This window comes from Phyllostomus hastatus, unplaced genomic scaffold (genome assembly GCF_019186645.2).
Source record: "Phyllostomus hastatus isolate PE091 unplaced genomic scaffold, TTU_PhHast_1.1 phas_contig_402, whole genome shotgun sequence".
NCBI classification, from domain to species: Eukaryota; Metazoa; Chordata; class Mammalia; order Chiroptera; family Phyllostomidae; genus Phyllostomus; species Phyllostomus hastatus.
Window position 1 is genome coordinate 8,652,076 of NW_025333873.1, and position 21,882 is coordinate 8,673,957.

The window sequence follows — 21,882 nt, forward strand, 5'->3', positions numbered from 1 at the left end:
TGCCTCTACAGATGGATGTGCGGAGCACAGAAGCTATTCATTTTTCCTAACTAAATAGGTAATTGCACAGGTAGGGGGTGGGGATCTTTGTCAACAGATAGACTCAAGCTTCGTGCCGACTGTTCCAGAATTTCCTAGTCTACATTCACCATATGGTGAGTTTGCAAAAAGCCAGGAAGTGGAAATATGGTGATACACCTGAAACCTCAAATTAAGGAGGGGTAGACCCTGCACATCAAGAAGTGGCTTGTTCCATTTGTGTCCTCTCCAGAGTCACCAGGGTTGACTCTCTACCTGAAAGGTGACCCTGTAAGTCTAAGCATAGGTCCTGGGACATAATGTTTCCCATGTGCTAAGGAATGAGGAATTTTTATAGCGTTTTAACAGGCGCCTGAAGTCAGAGAGACCTCGGGTAGCTTTGCCACTAACTAGCTGCCAAGTAGCTGTAAGACTTCGGGCAGCTCATTGGTTTTTTTAAATCTGTTTCATCACCTGAAAATGGGGGTGAGCATAGAAACTTCCTCAGATAGTACTCAGAGCATCAAATGAGATGATGTCTGTAAAGCCCGCTCATACTGAGTGCTCAGGTACAGTGGCTGTGGCTATCATAGCAGAGTTCTTGGTACATCTGGCACATTTGTGGCAAACACCTATATGCTTTGATTACCCTGGTGGCCCTGAACAAGAAAGCTGTTAGACCTGCTGCAGAGATTCATGGACAATTTTCCTTCCCCACAGGGATCTCTGTTAGCTCCATCTTTGCTGGCACTTAACTTCCTAGTGACCTAAGTTAGGAGAGTTCTTTGGACTGAATTGTGTCCCCTGCGATGCCTCCTGATTCATGTTTGTTACAGTATTTGAAAGCCGACACTCCGCATGTGATGGTATTTGGAGATGGGGCCTTTGGGAGGTAATTGAGTTCTGACAAGGTCATGAGGATGGGGTCCATGTGATGGGAGGGTGTCCCTTATAGGAAGGGACACTAGAGCATTTGCTTCTTTCCCCTCTGCAGTGTGAGGAAACGGGGCAGGCAGCTGCCTGTAAGCCAGGAAGGAAGCTCTCTTCCTTAAAAAAAGCAAATGGGCTTATACCTTGATCTTGGGCTTGCTGCCTCTGGAACTGTGAGAAATGAATTGCTGTGAGAAATGAATTGCTGTTGTTTAGTCCGTGGTGTTTTCTTGTGGCAGCCAGGGTGACTGGCACAGATGGGAAGGGGCCTGGGATCCAGGGGGCTAGGGCACTAGAGCCCCCTCTAGGCCCCTCCGCGCACTGCAGGGCGCGCACTGCAGAGGAAGGGTGCTCTTGTGAGGGAGCAGATGCAGCTTTGTTTTAGGTGGTGGTGTTCCTAACACTAGCTGAACCAGCCGCATCCTTTTGACCTACCAGCTGCTGCTGCTCCCCAGACTCTGAGTTCTTGGTGCCCGAGGCCCTCAGCTGTGCTGTCTGTTTGTCTGCTCTGGTCATTTGGAGCCTGGCCTGGGGCTGCTGACAGCCGGGCAGCCCTGCCTCACTGGTACCATGGTGGGCAGGGCCTCTGCTCAGCGCTCCAAGAGTCCTCGTGCCCCTTTGCTCCTGAAACCAGCAGAATCCTGCAGGCTGTGCCCTCCAGATGTTTGCTAATACCCTCGGAGTGTGCTGGTGCATGCGAAGCATGCTGGTGTCACACTGAAGGGAGATTCGAGGAGACCAGATGTCTACAGGGCCGGAGCAGCAGCATCTGGCGGGACCAAAGGCCAGCCACGGGGTTGGCTCACAGATGGTGGCCCCTGCATCCTGTGCTCTGGGCAGCGGATGTCCCGTGCACATCCCTGATTTAAGGAGGTCCAGCCTGAGCCACGTGGCCACAGGCCCGCAGCACACTGGGGTGACTCAGACCCCTGCCTCTGTCCCTTATGGTCACATGTGCTCTAAGGGGGGTTTTCTTCTCTGCCAGAGTGTAATTGCTCAGTGCTAAGAAATACTTAGATGAGCGGGGCTCAAACTTTAATTGGCACACAGGTCACCTGGGGAGTCTTGCAGATTCATGTTCAGAAAGTCTGAGATGCGACTTGAGATCTGTGTTTCCAGTAAATTCTCTGAGATGCCAGTCCAAGGGACACACCTTGCATAGCACGAGCTAGGTCCGGAGGCAGGCTTCTCCTCATCAGCCTCGCGCATCTGGTCCAAGCATTTCCCAGCTCCAAGCCAGTGAACAGATACTTTCTCTCTTGTGTGAACTGCACAGCGTCCTGTAGGTGGTCGGGCAGGATTCTTCCACCCATTTAAAAAAAATGCAGACTTTCAGATGCTGAGAAATGGACTTATCCAAGGTCCATCCATGAAGGTGGAATCCATCCAGGGCTCCACTTACTGCAACACAACAGCATGTTCAAGGTTGTAGAAAAAGTCCTAGGCACTGGTCTCTGAACTGCCATTGCATTGTTTACTTTCTCTTACCTTCGATTATAATCACGTGTATGCAGTTCACTAGCCCAAGCTGACTGCAGCTTCTTGAGGATAAAATTACGTTGCATCCCCTGGGCTTGATAGTATGTTTGTTGAAGAGATGATCAGGTATCCGCATGTGCTTGTTGGTGGAGGATAATACATTCTCTGATTGTGTTTGTAATGGCTCCTCATTGCTCACATCAATAATTCTTAATTTTCTGGGGGTCATGGACTTCAGTGAGAATCTGATGGTATCTATGTCGTCTCTTCCAAAGGATGCTCTTTGCATATAGATTCTGGAGTTTCATAGGGAACTCAGTGCTAGGGAAATAAAGCCTACTGTATGTAGGTCCTATAGACTCCCATTAACACTCTCTAGATAATAGGGCTAAAAATAATCTCTGCCACCTGGCATCCCTTGTAGGATTTAGGCAACATGCTTTCTTCCATGATAGGCTAGTGGAAGCTTCTTCAGTAGCGAGCGATAGAAATCCATTTGAGTTTAAACAAAGTTGTTTGTTTTAATGTGCAAAGGGCAGGTTATTGAGGTAGTGCATGGAATTGACGGAAGAATTGGAAAGGAGTATAGTAAAAATTCGGGTGCAGCTCCAAAAACCTTAGTGTGTAGATTCAAGGGCGTGAGTGATGTAAGGATCATTTTATCTCCTTATTTATTTACATTACAGGGACATGGCTGGGGGCTGCTTCGAGTTCATGTTTCATAGTTCTGTGACCAGAGAGAAAAGGGCTTTTTTTCCTACCAGTTTTAATAATAATACAAATACAAAGTCCCAGGGAAAGTTTCTAATTGGCTTGCCTTGGCTCAGTGCCCATCCATGGATCAATTACTGTGGCCAAGAAGGTGAAGACGAGGAAGTATCATGGGGTCCCTGGGGAAACGAGGTGCTGGGCCGCAGCTCTGGTTCCTATTCACTATCATTGCTTTTCTGAAATTCTGTGTCTGGGCTGGGTTGGGCTGTTCCTGTCCTTCCTATACATTATTTATTGCCACCTCTTCATCTCCCGGGGTTTTCTCCCCATTCTGTGTGTCCATTGTGGACTAAGCCTCTGTCTTAGTTTCTTAAGGCAGCCGTAACCAAGTGCCACCACCTGGGTGGATTGAAAGAGAAATCTGTCCTCTCACATTTCCAGAGTCTAGAAACTTCTGACATCAGTGGTGTCAGCAGGCTCGATTCCTCTAAGAGCGCTGAGAGAGAGAGGATCCCATGCCTCTCACCCAGCTTCTGGTGGCAGCTGGCCATCCTTGGTATTCCTTGGCTTGTAGATTCACCACTCCAATCTTTGCCTCCGTTTCCAAGTGGCCTTTGTCTGTGCCTCTGTCTTCACATAGCCATCCTCTCTCTGGGTCTCTCTCTTCTTCTTGTAAGGGCATCAGTGGTATGGGGCGAAGGGCTCGTCCTATTTTAGCAGGACCCCTCTTTAGCTAATGACAAGATTGTATTTCCAACTAAGATTACATTCTGATCACATTCCTGGGGTTAGGACTTAAACATATCTTTGAAGGGACACGCATCAACCCGTAACAGCTGCCCAGCCCAGATTAAGCCCAGTTTCTACAGGAGGACTTCTGGTGACTCTCCCCGGTCTGGTCGGTTTCTCCTCTGAGCTCCAACGGTCTTGACTCTGAGCAGCGGCTCTGTGCTGTGGAGGCCCGAGCTCTCCATGCGCATCTTGGGTTGTCCTGAGATCGGAAGCTCTCTGAGGACAAGAATCCAGATCTCGTTCACATTCCCTGTGGCGCCCAGGGCAGCGTGTGGCTGGGTCACGAGGTGCCCAGATAGTTGGTTAAATGTTATTCTGGGTGAGTCTGGGTGTTTTCAGGTGAGAGGAACCTTTGAATTAGCTTGAGGAAAGCAGATTAGACTGAATAAAGAACATGGTCCTCTCAAGTGTGGGTGGGCTTCGTGTAACCTCTCGGTGGCCTGAGTAGAACAGAAACCTGAGCAAGGGGGAGTGCACTCTCTCTGCCGGTCTTCAAGCTGAGCCATCCACCTTCTCCTGCCTTTGGACTTGGACTTGGACTTGGACTGGAACTTCAAACCATCTTCTCTCTAGATCCTGGGGTATCTCAGTCCCCATGTCACATGAACCAATTCCTTATCATAAGTCTCTTCATACCTATTCATATACATTTATTCATATACATTTATACAAATGTATATTCATATACATTTATACATAACATCCTATTGGTTCCATTTCTCTGGAGAACCCCGACTAAGACTAGTACACAGGGCCTAACCCAGTGCGCATGCTCAGTAAATGGCGAGCACAAACCCAGGAGCGGGTAAATGGTAGTGAGTGTCTGCGTTGCCTCCCAGACTCTCCCCCTGGGCCTGCGCGGGAAGCCTTGAAGAGAAACTCCGGGGAGAAGTGACATCGACCTTCACGCAGCTGTTCTCAACCTCTGCTTCACTTGGGGAGGCCCCCTAACTCAGACCAGTTACTTGTAAATTTCTGGGGGGCAGGGTAGGGCCAGGCAGCAATGGGTCCCTTTTATAGCTTTTCAGTGAGGTCACTGCACACCTGAGGTGGAGGAGCCCCGCTCAGCAGCGGGAGGGCTCCAGGCGCATGCTCTGTGCTTACCTAAGTGCGTGTCTCCCACGCTGGCTCAGCTTCTGGACTTATCTCCGGGCCAGCAAGTCGTTCTGATGGCACAAACCATCAGGTGTTAATTTGTTCTGGATCGACTAGGCAGGCTATTTTCTAGGAGTCAGGGCACCCAGTGCTCAAAACTTGCTTTGAGTTCATGTCTCGCCTGCACGCGAGCTCGGATTCTTGGAGAAGGCCCCCAAGGAGGAGTATTTTTATGTACAGGGATGGGCAGGCTCTGTGTGAACTGTCAGCACCAGGGAAGGAGAAGGACCAGGAGTGCTCTGTACGTAGCTGGTGACAGTGAGATGTCACAAGGGGTTGCTCAGGAAAGAAAAGCAGTAAGCCCTGATCACACTGTGTTGGGGTACAGGAGGAGCCCCGAGTCCCCAGGGTGCTTTGGAGAATCATATTTCAGGCCTGTGCCGGAGCAAGTGGACCGCCGTGGTGACATCGGCTCCCAGCAGGAGAGCGAAGGCTCGGGGTGCCTTGGCTGGGATGGCAGCTGGCCACTATGCCTGGCCTCCGGCCACTCCATAAACCGTCTTTGATGGGGTGGCATCCCCAGCAGGCTGGCAGTGCAGAAGGGAACACACAAGGGCCGTATTTCAGCCTGGACACCGGGGCCTGAATGGCAGCGTGTGCGTGTCTGGGGCTGAAGTTTCGCTGAAGCTGATTTGTGGCCGTATGGATTTACGGCCTCAGAGGATACCAGGATCGGTCAACGAGACCCACATGTGTTCAGTCCCCAAGCCCCGGTCTCAGAGAACACAGGGGGATACTGGGAAGGTAGAGGGAGAGATTTTGTTACGTTGCCGGCAGTAGGTGGTGATACAGTTTCAGTCAACAGTGCTTTTAGAGACATTTTGAGGATTCTCATTGTCCTCTTTCTCTTTCTCATCCAAGGTGGTCTGCACAGTCTTGAGCTGAAGGGACTTGTAGAAATAACTCAAAACCACAGACTTATTCCACACTAGGAGACTGACACTTCAAAGTCCCCTCCGTGGCCTGGCAGCCCCAGGGACACTCACCCCATAATAAGAGCAACTCTGTGCTTTGAAAGAAGTAGGACTCAGTTTCCCCTGTGAGTGGGGAGCTGGGTATCCCTGCTTTCTAGACAAGTGTAGGGAGACCCCACAAGAGGACACAGGGCCTGGTTTGTGCCCAGGTGGGGCGGTGGCTGCCCCAGCAGGACTTGCCTGCCTCCCAGCAGGTCTGACCTGTCTGAAGGCTGGGAGACGAGCCGGTCCTCACTGAGCCCGCGCAGCTCCAAGATTCAGGAACCAGCCATCACCGCACGATCGAGGTGTAGTTCTAGAGGGTTGTGAATTACCCTTCTGTTCCCCCACAGAGACAGAGTCTACAATGTTTTCCTTCAGGGACAGGTGACAGAGACTTGTTCGGACAAAGGCAGGGCCTGGCATCAACTCCTTTCCTTAGGGCAGCTGTGTAGAGTCTCAGAGGGGAGTGCAGGAGGGCATAGCAGGGGACCGAAGGGGAAATGGGCACCAAGGGCTCCGTTGGTGGCGCACAGGTGCCAAGCTGGCTTTCTCGTTTCCCATCCAAAAAACAGAAGCACGGATGGTCCTGGGCATCCAATACGCTTCCCTGGTTAACTCCGGTCAGGTGGCATTCCTACATGGAATGTGGCCTCCCAGCCCGTCGTGGGGGGTGTGTGTGTGGGTGTGAGCACCCATACACATAAAGAGAAACCCAGCAGGGTAACAGGGTGGCACAAAGGAAGAGACATGATGAGGTAGAAAAGCTTCTTAAACTGGAGTAAGAGGACTGTTAATAGGCTGAATGTCCGATTTCCTCCAATTCTTAAGTTGAAACCCTTCTCCCCCAATGGGTTGGAATTAGGAGGTGGAGACTTTGGGAGGTACTCAGGATCAGATGAGGGCATGAAGGTGGTCCCTGTCATGAGTAGTGTCGGTTTAAGAGTCACCGGAGAGCTTGCTGCTCTCTGCTTCCCCCCATAGGAGGCTACAAGGAGAAGTCCCCAGTCTCCAACATGGGAGAGGGTCATCACCAGACCTAGCTATGCTGGCACTGTGATCTCAGAATTCCAGCCTTCGGAACTGTGAGAAATAGACTCGTTGTTTGTACAGGTCACCCCACCTGTGGTGCTTTGTTGTAGCAGCCGCAGCAGGACTGAGATAAGGGCTGTTTGAAGCAACAGCCCCGCCATGTCCTAGCGGTGTGGCTTTGGGTGGGTCACTAACCCTCTCTGAGTGTGAATTTATCCTGCTAGAAAAGTGAATAATAATTTCTGTTCTGCTTACTTTTTTTCCCAGAGTTTTTAGGAAGATCAAAGGGGAGAATGTATGTGGAACATTGCTCCATAGACTATACATTTTATGAAAAATTCAGGGAAAAAAATCTGTGTTTAGTTTTAAAACCAAAACCAAACAAAACACCAGCATGGGGTTGCTTTTTTTTTTTTCCTTTGGTCTCACTGAGATTGATAATGTTTCTCTCCCCAGGATTCCAAGATACTATCAGCTTCTCATTTTAGTTTTGCATTTCTCTCTGCCATCGGGTCTCTAGACAAAGACACCAGGCTCCTGGGTTCGGGTTTCCTGGTGTCTGCTCTGCCCCCGCTGCCACCCTGAGACCTGGGACAATGAGCCAGGAAAGGGAGAGCATGGGACTCGTCAGGAACGCTCATGCTGGGGAAGATCCCGGCCTCTGCATCATGAAGTGTGGATTGTTGGCAAATTTCTTAAGACAATAATTGTGGCAGGAAAAAAATCTCTCAGGGAGAGAATTGTCTTTTGTTTAGCAAATACCATGCTGACATTTTTGAATATGAAGGTGAGCTTGCCCCAGGACACGGCTTGGATGAGTAAGGTGGTTTTCAACCTTGCTTGCACATGAGGAGTTTTGGAAAAACATGCGTGACTATGCCCCAGCTCCAGAGCCTCTGACATCATGGTCTGGGCATCAGTATTTGCAAAAAACTCCCCAGCACATTCTCATAGGTGGCCAGGGTTGAGCTTCTCCTGCTTCAGGGACAGGGTGGAGTCCATCTGGAAGGTGGTGGGTGGGGGGTGTCTGTACAGAGATGAACAGTGGGGTGATTTCAGTGTCCAGATAAGCCAGTTCTGCCTAGAAACAAAGGAACCACTGGCATTTAACTCTCATTTGATAGATTTCCCAGGATATACTGTTTGCTGCAGTATATCCTCAAATCCTCAGTGAAAGGCTAGGTGCCCAATCGTGTCCATAGTACTCTATGTGGGGAAATGCCAGAAGCAATGCTGGCCCCAGGAGTGGACAGCGAGAGTCCAATAGAGTCCGGCAGAAGATGAAAACTGGAGCAGGGATGGGGGATTCAGCAAGTCAGAAATTGGAGAAAGAAGAAACAGAGGCAAATGTAATCCCACTAAGAGTCCTCCGGGATGTTGGGAAGGATGCTTAGTTTCCTACTGTTTGTGAGATAGGGATTCAAGGTAATCATATTTAAATCTCAGCGGATGGTACCTCAGCTGCTGGGGAACATGAAGACTTACAAACAGCTGACACTTGAGCCAGAGGATAATAAATAATTTACCACCTTTCACAGTTCCCACCTTGACACTCCATGTGTGGAAGATTTTATAGCTATCACAGTTCATTCACATCCATCTCCCCAACAGCCTTCCAATGGGCCTGAGAGATGGAGAGGGAAGGGATTCATCACATTTGATTGCTGTCATTTTCGTGCAGCAGATCGCAGCAGCTGTGGGTCCTGGGACATCACTGGCCCTGGACCATCCCTCCTGGCTCTGACTTTGTTCTCAGCCCAGCCCTCCAGGCTGACTTTGGTCTCTCAGCCCCTTCAGCACCAGAACAAGCAACACCTTCTGCTCTTACACTCTTTTTTAAAATTTTTTTTTAAATGATGTGAGCTCCAGATCCAATGTTTACCTTAATCTCATTCCTCTCCCATTTTTTTCCTCTTCTCCCTCCTTTCCTCCTCATTTCTTCCTCATCTCCATTTCCCCATCTTCTCATCTGTAGCCATTCACCATTGCTTTAATGGTCATGGGTCACACTCTCATTTGATAGATTTCCCTCCTAGATGACCGTGTTCACGTGTGAACTCCATATAAAAGTGTTTTCAAACCCTCTTTTGTCATTTGCCCTTCTCTGTTTCTTAATCTGATTCCAGGATGAGTCAGATGTCCTTACCAGCAAGTAATGAAGACACGCTGGGTTTCCAACTGGGAAATAGTCACCCTGACAATATGGGAGGGACTTCCTGGCTGTACTCACGGATGCCCACACGCTGTTGATGTAACACTCATTCTCGGCAGATAGAGAGGACTCAACATATTAACTGGTTTCAGTTGACCTTTTCTCTAGATTCAGAAGGGAGGCACGGTGACCTGCTTCTTCTCCCACATGGAAGCAAATAGCCGAGTGTATTTTATGCCCAGGTGTTTGCCATATAGCTTGATACAAAACCATGTCCTGGAAAACTATAAGCCAATCTAATTTATAGAAATAAACTGAGTGAGAATCATTATTTTTTATTGGTACCACTTAATGTGAAGAAAATGCACATTTTCCAAAAATATGGAAAAAACATTCCATTTGCCTTATTGGGTCCAAATGTTAGGTTTAAATTATTTTACTATGCAAACTTTCTTTCATATCTTGGCAGTAGTGATTTCCATTTTTATTCCTTTGGTATCCATAATCTTATGAGAATCAAAAACACATGCCTTGAGATCACTGGACAGCTCCTCCTCCAACATTTTAAAAATGCACAACGAAGGTTATTGCTCTGGTAGCAAAATAACAGGAACCCTATGGGAGAAAATTATGAGGACATCTAGGCTGATGGGAACGAGGTTCAAAGGTGCACTCTGGTTTTCATGCTTTTGATTTGCAAGTCATTAAGCTGGAAGAGCCCCTGCCTCCTGCTGACTGCCACTAGGAATGCAATTTTTTCTTCTCTAATAGAGGATGCTTATTCATCAGCTCCAGGTTCCCAGTATTGGAGGAGAATGGGGGCTCTGGACCTTCCAGTGCTTCTTGAGATGGGGTGCTTGTTGATTAGCAGTGGGGGCTAAGAGTGGATGGACTTTTGGCCTCCCTTTGTCTGCAGGAGGAGGTGCATTGGACAGGGGCAGAGAAGCATCATGCAAGTTTCAGTCCCAGGAATTTCAGGCTGACAGAGAGAAGTCAGTGAAGAGGTGAATGTTTTATGTTCTCTCCTGAAAAAGAAAGTGTTAGAGAAGACAAATTGGAGGCTCTTCAGATGCTAAAACATGAAAAAAGGAAGGTTGAGAATAATGTGAAAGAAGAAGGGGATATGCAAATGAATGGCTCCGTGTCCTTTAGGGGCAGTAGGTCAAGGGTTCTGGCTGGCCTTGCCCCAAGGTCACAGTTCAGACGCATCCACAGGTTATGATGCCTATTTGAGTGCTCAGTCAGCCCAGCTTCCAACGTGTGCAGAAATCCTGTGCCATTTTCCGCCTCCTACTTTGTGTTTGCACACTTGTCTTCTATGGGACACTTCTATAGGCCTTGCTCAGCATACACAGCTCGACACCCCAAGACTCTTCCATCCTTCAGTTGATGGTTGGTGGATGAGTGTTTTAGTCCACAGCTCATTTTTAGTTGTGTTTCTGCAGCATTTGTGTTATCTTTAATCTTTGACAATGATGGTACCTGGGGATGTCCTATCTCCACTTGGGAAACTCACCTTTTTTTCAAAATTGACACAAGTACCTTATTCTCAGTGAAACTGTACCTGGTTACTCCAACCCGAGCTATTTCTTCTCTCTTTTGGGCCCCCCTGTAACTGGTGGGCACATAACAATTATTGCCCTGGTTCCTCTGTATTGTACCTTTCTCTACATATCTGAGGCTGTTCTACAAGTAAACATCTTGAGGACAGAAACTGCTTAGTTACCCTGACTTTTCCTACATTTCATTACTCAGCACATAATAAGTGCTGAGTAAAGGTTTTTGAATGAATGAATGAGTGGTATTTATTCATCTAAGCCCTGATACATTGCAAGGATGAATGAAAAATGTACTTCATTCACAAATAAGGGATATAATTGAAGTAACAGAACTATACAAAATTTTTTGTATTATTCTATCATTTAACCTTTGCATTATAAGAGTAGGAGTATCCATTGTATGGTTAATAGCCATGTGGAAGAATAAAGACCCCCTTATACTCGGAACCCCTGACCCATGTTCCACACTTGCCTTGACTTTCTGACATTGACCATGGATGTTAATCAGAAATGCCGAATGACTGCTGTATGAACAACAGCTCATCGATTCTGAAAATCAATATTAACTATTCACCAAACAAGACTTTAAAAATGCACTGGTGGGTAGTGTCTCATTTGTTTGGTGGGGAAGGATTTTGATGAATATGATTCAGGAAACAGGTGTAAACTCACCTGTGTAGACTGGAGGGATCTAAGAGTCCTACAAGAACTCACTTCACTTTGTCAGGACCTCAGTCTTATTGAAGGAAGGCTCACATCACAGTTCCCGGGAACTCAGCTTCCTTGGTCCCCAGGCTTTCCTCTTCAAGGGAGACTTTCACTCATTCCTGGGTGTCTCCTTCTGCAGGTCCAAGTCATGCTCAAACCATCTTCATTGGAGATATCAATGAGGCTGAAATAGTGGGCCTGAGATTGGTAGGCATGGATAGAATGCATTAGTAATTACCCAGACTGGAAGCACGGGCCATGCAGAGAGCTGGGAGCTAAGGGAATTCAGTGGTGGTCTTGGCCCTACCTAGTTCCCCTTCATTGGCCTCAGCAAGTTGCCTAACTTCTCTGAGTCTCACTTTTCTTTTTGCAACATGGGAATGAAATGAGCATTTCTGCTTGTCCTGCAGAATTGTTATGAGAATCAAATAAAAGGATGACTGTAAATGTGTAATAGCTAACATACCATGTCTGTTTTTCTTCTCATTGTATCTTCATGGCCTTTCTGAGGACCTGGGGCATAGGACCTGAGATCCTTGGGGCAGCTGAGGGCCCTTTGAAAGACAGAAGAGTGTTATGGTGTATATGACTCCAGTACCAGCTGACCTACTTCAAAACCCTGTTCCACCTCTTCCTAGCTGTGTAGACATTGAGTAAGTTAATTAAATCATCTGTGACCCAGTAACCCTTTCTGGGGACGATAATAGCCTCTCCTTCATAGGATGGTTGTGAGGTATAAAACAGGCCATGCCTTGAAAGCTTTCAGAATAGTTCCTGAGACATATAACCTTATAACGAACATGAGCTACTAGTATCCTACCTCCTAGGGATCACCATTTACCCATAGACTCAGAATAATATTCATGTGCGAGGTACTTCAGGAAGCTTTTATTGAAACAATTCAGATCTCTTTGCCAGTAGTACATTGGCTTATACGTGACTTTGTCAATGAAGTCCAAAACATATGCTGCTGGTCCCTCTTACACAGTCTTACACAACTCGCACTTTCTCCTGAGAAGTCAAGGTATATATTCTTAGGCTTATGCTTGCTGTTCCTTTGATCCTCCTAAGGCTACATTTTTTTCACAAACTCTTTATTTTAGAATAATTTTAGATGTACAGAAAAGTTGCCAAGATAGCATAGAGCATTCTCATGTACCCTGTCCCCATCCCCCTGCCCCCTCATGTTGGCGTCTTACTTAACTGTGGTTGGTACATTTGTCAGAACTGAAACAATGAACAATTTACATTACTGTTGACTAAACTACGGACGATTTGGATTTCCCTGGGTTTTCCTCTTGCGTCCTTTTTCTCTTCCAGGATCCCACGTCCCACTCAGTTGTCCTGTCCTTTTAGTCTCATCCCACAAGTGTCAGCTTTTCAGACTCCCCTTGTTTTCCATGACCTTGAAACCATTGTGAGGAGTGTTGTCAAGTATTTTGTGGGCTGTTCCTTAGTTAGGGGTTGTCAGATGTTTTTCTCAGAATTAAAGTGGGACTAGGGGTTTGGGGAAGAACACCATGGAAATAATGTGCTGGGCCTACGCTTTGATGAAAAAACTGTCTTTGCTGCCTTTTGCTTCCCCTTGATTGTTCTTCCTCTTTTTTTCCAATCATTCCCTGCAAAAAGGACTCACAATAGGAGGGAACCAAAGGGTAATGTGTGAACTGGGCTCTAAAGGGAAATTAGAATTTGGAAGTGAATAACACGTTTTGCTTGTCTGAGCCTCCATTATTCCTGACATTCCAGAGCCCACCACCAGGGTATAACCCTTCTTACTCTGCCTGCTGCCCCAATTTTTGGGAATTTTGGAGGGGATCCGTACTGACCCATGGCCTAAATCCAGTTTTATCTTCATTGCAAGGTGCAGGTGCTCACAGTTCACTGTGCCTTCCTGTGGGTCTCCTGCCGCTGCTCCTCGGAGTGCCCTGCCTCCACCTCTGCCCACGCAAGCCGTGCCCTTGCTTTGCGACCCAGCTCACAGGCCCCCTCTGTCTCTCCATAGCCAGGCTGGAGTTCAAGGTGGGAATGAGGGCAGATGAATGACACAAAGGAAGACACATGCAATGAGGGATTCTGGAAAGAGGCCGAGCATCCGTCTGACAGTGAGACCTCGGGGTAGGTGTCCCCACACTGCATTTCCGGCCTCCACAGCCAGCAGACGTATGCTGATTCTTGCTGTTCTCAACTCACTTTCTGCTCGGGTACCACAAGCCTACTCTGTCTGCACTGCCCCCAACAGAGGCTATAAAATGATAAAGGAAGATAAGAAGGCGAGGACTTGACTTTGCACACTAAATCTTCATAACACAAAAACTTTCAGTTGGGATTTTCATGCTTAAAATTTAGTACAGCAAGAGGATTTGGTTTCCAGTCTCAGATCCGCTTCTACTGAAATCTGCATTTCCACAGCCAACCAGACTGTGATTTCATTGCAGTATATCAGGACCACAGTTGCTGTTTCCCGCATATGCATAACCTTCATTCAATGACTGACTTCTTTTAGTACAATTAAAAATTCTGAAAAATTATATTTTGCATGCATATTATTGATTATGGGGTGAATGGCACTCTAAAAACTATCTTCAGATGTATTTGCTATTTAATTAAAAAACAAGTGATTTTACATACTGTAGAGTGGTTTGTGGGCAATTTAAGGGGTATTCAAGAATACATTTGACTACATCGGCTTGTCACCATAGGCTCAGACTTGAGAGCCTACAACTGAATACGATGCAGCCACACTGCCACCCAGAATTCACTGGCTCTTCCTCTGACTGGACCACTCAGGACCCCTTGCACTTCCCCATGTGTTTCCATGTGATCCCATACATGACATGAACTCATGAATGGTGCTTTCATGGCCTGTCTATGAATGGAGAGCTTGCTGCAGGAGAGAGGGGTGCAGAGGACAGGGAGAGAGAAGAATGAGGAGAGGGTATTACACCTGCAGTCACTAAATGGCAATGGGTGTTGATGCCAGAGGTGCTGATTCTCGCAGTGTCCCCCACCCCCCACCACCACTGTGCATCTCTCACTGTGCATCTCCCACCGCCTGTATCTTAGTGCACATCTGCCGCTGGACCCTTCCAGATCCCACATGTCCCTAAACCCGAGTTTGTGCCAACATCAACTTCAGCTTCAGCCTGTGACTTCTCTCTTCCTAGGGTTCACACCTGACTCCAGCTGGTAAGGAGAAACCTTTGAAAGAGATGATGCCAAGTGCATTGCATACAAATCGGTAAGTACTTTAACCTTAATACAAAATGTTTCTGGAGGAAGACAATGTGATCAAGATCATTTAAGGCTGGTACTTAAACCTCTAAATAAAATCACCTCAGTGAATGGTTATTAATCTTCTAAAATCACATTTCTCAATTTTGAAGGTAGCTAAAAGAAGGAGGGGAACCCACAAAGACAGGTGGCCATTAATTTCAAAGTGAATATTTAATTTTTCACATGGCGTGGGACGAAACACTCCATAATTTGTAGGTCTCTGGGGGTTAAAATTCGTCAGACCGCATGGTTTCTTGAGTTGCGAAGTCTTGACTGGGGGCTCACGAAGGATGTCTTCAGCAGCAGATTTTTGTTGAGGGGGAAAAGCGTTGTTTTAAACATAAGACAGAAAGTGAAACTGATATTCTTCATGCTTTTCTTTGAGTTACAGCCCGGTCTGGCATTGATTTAAAGCGAATATTGCTGCTGCTCTGCCTCCGCCATGGCAGGACAAATCAGAAAGGGCCCAGGAATAATTCATATACTGCAGGCATTCAAAGCTGCTTGATGTGGATTCAGTCGGAACATACTGGAGAACATCCCCAAATTATGTGTTCTGCGTTCAAAGAGACCACAATGTCTCTGCTTCTTGCCCCGACCCCCACTTTACCAAAGGCATCATGCAATGAGGGGACCCGGAGTCCGGGCTGGGGTGGGGGTCAGCATCCGAGATTCAGTTCTCCTTGGCTGGCTGGGAGCTCCTGGGTGAGTTGCTAGCTTCCAAGTCTCCCTTTCGTTATTTGTGAAATACAGCAAATTATTTCCACCTTTCAGAGTCATTATAAATATCACCATGGTTTTTACTGGGAGAGCCTCTAGTACCTCGGGTAAACTATGGAAGGTATTTAATAGGCATCCTTTGATTTCCGTGCTATAAATTCTGCTTTTTCATTGTTTATGTCGCTGGGCTAAAAAGAAGTAGAAGAATCTTCTAGAGCTTGGAAAATGAACCCTTGTCCTTTCCAATGGATTATTCCCGCTGATCATGACAGAATGGCACTAAGGAATCTTACAGCCCTAGGGGGACACATGGCCCTTGGTTCTGCAGCTCAGAACGTGCGGAGGAGTAAATACGGGTGGGCAGTGGAGGGGGTTGACTTCAGGAGAGGAGGGTATGGAAGAGAGGGGAAAGGGCTCTCTCATTCCCATCTCTCGCCATAAAGACTCTCGCACTTTTCCTGTTAAGCCTGAGTGGGCAGTTATGTCCCATGTGTGTGCTTGGCTTGTTCAAGATGAGTGGGCTGCAACAAAGCACAGGGTGTTACAACTGAGTGTCACAACAAGGGCCTAACACATGGGATGAGTTTAACAGTCACTTGGAATGAGGGATGAGATGCGGGGATGGGTTTGGAGAGGTTCGATCTGAGCATGGGAGGATTAGCAGAGTTTGGTTATGGAAATGTCCCCGTTGGAAGAGAAGGGAAGGCCTTGGATAAGCTTCTTGGGGGCCACTGAGGCTGTCGGGGTGGTCTGAGGACACCTGGAGCTCCTACGACAGACCAATGTGCTCTGCGATCTGTAGGCCTATGAGGGTTAAAATTGTCACATCTTTTCTTGAATTGCACAATCATGACTGGGGCCTTTGAAGGATGGATGTCTTCAGCAACAAATATTTGTTGGGAGAAGTTCTTGTTCTAAGTGTAGGACAACAATGAAACTGGTATTCTTCATGTGTTTCTTGGCATTACAGCCTGGTCTAGCAGACTGCCAGGAGCACAGTGCTTTAGGTCCACTAAAAAGGTTTCATCCACATAGATTTTTTTTTCTCTGATGCTTCACCTTCACCTCGAATGCCTTGTGGGATCTCTGCCTTCTGTAGACCATCGTTCTGAGGCTTGATGCTCCGCATCACCTTCTCTTAGGTCCAGCTCCAGATTAGGGACTCAGTCATCAGGCTCTCACTGAATTTATTCTGCCCTCGACTGACTTCGGCCACACTCTGACCTCACTGTGGTGCCCAGTCCATCGCCCCTGACACTTTCTCACCCCTTACACTTTCACCCCTGACACATTCTCACTACTCCCACGTCCTCAAGGTCTCACTCCCTTCCTGATCAAACCCTGGTCCTTTGTTGAGCACCATAATCACACCCTTGCAAAGGTCTTAATTCCCATTTCCTTCCGTATCATAATGGCCCAAAATTACCAACCTGGTTAAATCCATTTGTTTACTTACACTGAGTCATAGACATGAACATCTGGACACAGCTGGAGAAAACAAACCATGTCAGATCATATTGTGTTGACTGGACTCTCTTTAAATTAATGGCAACAAATCTCTCCTTTCATTTCTTCTCTTACCTCTGAAAAATCTCCCAACAAGCGCCGCTCGCTGACAAACTTGCCTCGTGCCAGACAGAGAACAAAGATGTGTTACTGCTCCTATAAAATGTCAGACCCTTCTGCTGGGCTCTGGAGAAACCACTGTGCAGCTGGATAAGTGGCAAGTTATCTTTGGACTTGGATGGATTACGATACAGTCCCTTTCTATCTTTAAGCCAAAATTGAAATAGTTTCAATCTCACCCCTTTTCTAAATGTCATCAGTCAGGGATTAAGGCCCCCTCACACATGTAGATTTTTCTCAGCCACATCCTCCAGTGTCATCCGCCAAGTTTCTTTTCTTCCCTCCTTGTCTGTGGCCTTGACAGCCATCATGGCTGCCAGCAGCGATGTGACTACTATGAAGACACTGACGTCTGCTTCAGGGAGGACCTTGCCACAGCGTGGTAAACTTGCTAATCTCTGGGGCTCAAGCATGTTCAGGATTTCTGTGCCTCCGAAGCCTGGAGGTGTAAATTGTTGTCCAGTCCGCCCACTTGTGGGTCACTCCTCGTTACTTGCTCACAGCCGCCCCTTGCCGTTCTCAGAGCTGTGAATCCTTTTTCCAGAGAAGAGAGCGAGCATGGGATCAATTAGTATCTGGTGTTGTTGTGTGAAAACAGAAAATCAGAGGGACTTTTGCCACACATCATATCCACTCCCCCAGTCATGGATGATCAAAGTCTGCTGGACGCGGGGACAACTTAGGTCGCTTCTCCGAGTGTCATCGTTATGGGACTGTCCTGCATCAGAAGCACCTCCCTGGACGTTCCCAAGGGAGGGGCTTGGCTCCTCGTCTGTTCAATGAAAGGATTAAACCGGAAGATTTTTAAGGGTACTTTTAGCTCTGGGATTTTAACTTGAATACATGTTTTGAATGACACCACGCATAACTAACTACCTTTTAAAGATGTTTTGGGGCCTGAGTAGAGAACCCTAAGGAAGCGCGTGCCAGAGGCCCTTGAATTTGAGTCTTCAATGGCTTATCTGTCTCCTGGCACAAAAGCCAATCTATGAAATACCTATAGTCTACATTCGTTACAACATCTATAGTCTGAGGAGCCACAGCTGAGTCGGGAGGCCACATTTTTGCTGTTTGCCCCATGCACGTCAGTGGGAAACAAGACAGTGCCCGGCTGGGGGTGAGGGTTGGGGATGTGGTTTTTCCCTCGAATAATGATGAAGAAAGCAGACCTAGGTGCTGATACTACTTGTAGACACCAAAGATGTGGCCTGGGGCATATCTCTCTGAGACTTGGTTTCTTCTTTTGTGTAATAGGAATTAAAATAGTTCTTACCTATGTGGTTGTTTTGGTGATTGAAAGAGGATTGAATATAGTTTTTAGCACACGAAAAGTACCTAACATGCTGTTGACAATAATAATTGTGGTATTTATTATTATTACTATTGAATATCCAGATGAGAGATTAAAGAAGGGTTTCTTAAATCCCTCAGGTGCTGATGATAGATTCTGGGGCCCTGGGGTCTTTCCCAGTACTCCTGATGTCTGGGTACATGGGTAGCTACCTCTGCTTGCTAAGCTGAGCTCTGGTTACCAGCCAACACCCTACATCCTCTAGACCCTCAGTCCTCTCTTCTCTGTCTCAACATCGACCTCCCAGAAGACGTCACCTCCATGATTTCTGGTGCTGGGATAATGGCAAAGCGAAGATGCTGCTGGCTCTGGCTCCCTGGGAGGGGCCGTGCAGAATGTCCCACTGACCTCACAGCACGGCCCGCCAGCTTTTTCTCTTCCCTTCAAGATGCCAGCAGGCGCTTCGCTCATTCGCTCAAATCCCAGCTTGACTTGGGTTTTCACTTCCGCTTCCCAGGTTCTGATTCCCTGCATAGCGTGGTGGATTGAAGAGTTGAAAAGCTGATCCAGCGTCCCAGCAAATTGTTCAACAGTTGTGCTGGCTCTTAAACTTTTGCATTCTAATGGATTCATGTAAATCCTGAAGACCCTGAGCTGCCAATCCCCGTGTCCATCAGCATCCTGCCCTTCTGTAGTAACCATGCGACCTTGGGCAGAGAGATTGACTTTCCTGATCCTCAGTTTCTGATTAGCGAAATGAGGGCGATCGTAGTGTCTGGGGCATGTAGAGCTGGCAGATATACCCTGATATACTTTTCAGTAAAAAGGAAGTTATATAATGCTATATCTGGTATGCTCACACTGTAAGAAAAGGAAAATACCCCTGTACAGAAAAAAAGCTAGAAAGGACATCACCAAAATGTTTGTGGCGTTATCGTGGGGGTAATAAAATGGCAAGTGATTTGTGATTATTTTCTTTGAGGATTATTGCTTTTGCAATCAAAAAAAATGTGGGAGCAAACTGAAAGGTATTTCCTTTCTGGAAAAAAATATGCATTTTCTTTAAAATTTTTGCAGTTGATTAGGAAGAGATGTGCAGACCTCTGCAAAGCACTCTGGGAAGGGCTGGTGAAGGGCGCTAGCTGGGCTGCTGGGGCCGACTGCCAGCGTCGTCGCTCCTGCGCCTGCTCTCGTACCAGCCGCTGTGAAGATGTGGTCCTCGGCCCTATTCATTTATGCTTTTAAATAAATAAGCTAATAGAAGTAATAACATTAGAATGGAGAATTTAACAAATACTCAACACATGCAGAAAAGAGCAGCATGTTCGTGCACGTGGTTCAGCTACGCCTCCTCACACGTGTATTCATAGACATGTGTCTAATTCATTTTCTTCCTTGTCTGTTGCTACCCATCTTTGCTCCCCTTTTGTATTTTTTCCACCATTCTCTGTGTTTTAGGCAGAAAAGGCATGAGGGTTTCCAGATAACTGTGTCCCCTTGAGCAGAGGGGCCTTCCCTTTGGAGATGCTGAATGTTTTCCCATGTCTGGAAATCATTCCCTGCCTGAGGTCATGTTCAGTCCCGGGCAGAACAACTGTGTTGCAGTTATCCCTTGTCTGCCGAGAGTCTCAGTAAGGGATGTGAGAGATGAATGGAGACACAGAGACACGGCCAGCAGTGTGAAAATTTCACTTCCACTCAGGAGCGCTGGAGTCTGCGGCCCAGAAACGTAGAGCCAGTTGCTTTAGCAAATCCATCTCCAACCAGTTCGTGTGTGCTGGGTGCAGGCTCTGCTGTATGTGGCAGCTGCAAGGGCAGCCTCACTGGCAGAGCCAGAGGCCGGCTGCGCGGTCATTTCCTTGCAGCTCTAGCCCTTGCTCTGCTCAAGAAGAAGTTAGGGGGCCTGGAGGCTGGGCGGGGCAGCGGCAGCGTGGCATGCCGCTCGCTCCATTGCGGGGCCTTGCGCCTGGCTTGCAGATGGCGGGAGACAGGCGGGCACTTCTCCGGCGCCCTGGCTCTACTCTTGCCTGCACAGCCCCTGTGCAGTGGCTTCAGGGATTCATGGCATGTGTGGCTCCCATCTCCAGCGTAAACTTTCCTTGTAACACTGGTTTCACCATTTCAGAAGAAAATTGCGTGAGGTGGGGGTTTAGACTACATAGTATCTTTTTTTAAGATTTTATTTGTTTATTTTTAGAGAGGGAAGGGAGGGAGAAAGAGAGAGAGAGAGAGAAACATCAATATGTGGTTGCTGGAGGTCGTCGTGGCCTGCAACCCAGGCATGTACCCTGACTGGGAATCAAACCTGCGACACTTTGGTTCGCAGTCCACGCTTAATCCACTGAGCTACACCAGCCAGGGCTGAGACTACACAGTATCTTGAAAATATGTTTGGCATGATGTTTTAAATATCTCTGCATGCCTCACAGGACCTGGGATAGGACAGGGTATATAGTAGCTCTTCAAGTCTTATGTTTGATTGACTATCCAGTTCATTTTGCAGTTTGAAAACAAAAAGCTTAATGTCTCTTTAAGACCAACAGATGCAAATGCACGATGCAGAGCCAGTTCTCTTAAGTGCCAGCCCCTCTGTGACATGCTGTGTAATTTTCAGGATCCTTCCAATTTCAAGTGACAGACACCCAAGAGAATTTATTCTCCTGTGACTAGGAAATCCAGAGGTGAAACAGGCCTTGGGCACGACTGGGTCTAGGACCAAGCCAGCCTCCAGGGCCTCCCATGACTCTCCTTTGCTCCTGGGCCAGCGTCATTCTTCCTGCTGTCCAAGGCAGTGGGGCAGAGATTAAGATGTGACCTTGAGCCCTCTCAAGTGCATTGACCCCTCTGGGCCTCCTCTAGAGCGACCATGATACTAATGAGAACATCTCCTGGGGTGTGAGGCTTGCGTCAGCCACTGTGCATAAACGTTTAGGGCAGTGCCTGGCCCACAGCAAGTGTGTGTGATGCTTGCCATTGATGGTGGTGGTGGTTGGTGTACAGATTGGGGAGGACATGGCCTCAGATGGTGGCAGAATTATGTACATCATCCCAGGGCAGACAGGAGAAGTTTCTTTTTGTCAGAATCCGTGTGCAACCTGTCTAGGGCAACTCTCATTTAGCCTGCTTGGTTCCTGTGCCCAGACCATGGACCCATTGCCATGGTGAGCATCGATGGTTACTGTGATTGACAGGTCCACCATAATTACAAGGACTTGGGACCAGCAGTTCTCCAAAGAGCCGAGAGGAATTTCCCATTCACTCATCTATTCACTCGACGACTTTTTCTTACTTGTTTCCTGTGGGCCAGGCACAGTTCTAAGCCCTGGGGTTATAGCAGTGGCCAAGAGAGGCGAGTTCTCTGTCTGCATGGAACTTGCATCCTACTGACAGCGAGAGGAACACTGAGTACACAAATAAATAAAAGCAAATATTGGCTGTGATAAGTGCTGCGTTTAATGTAAAATAAGGAGGTATCTGGAA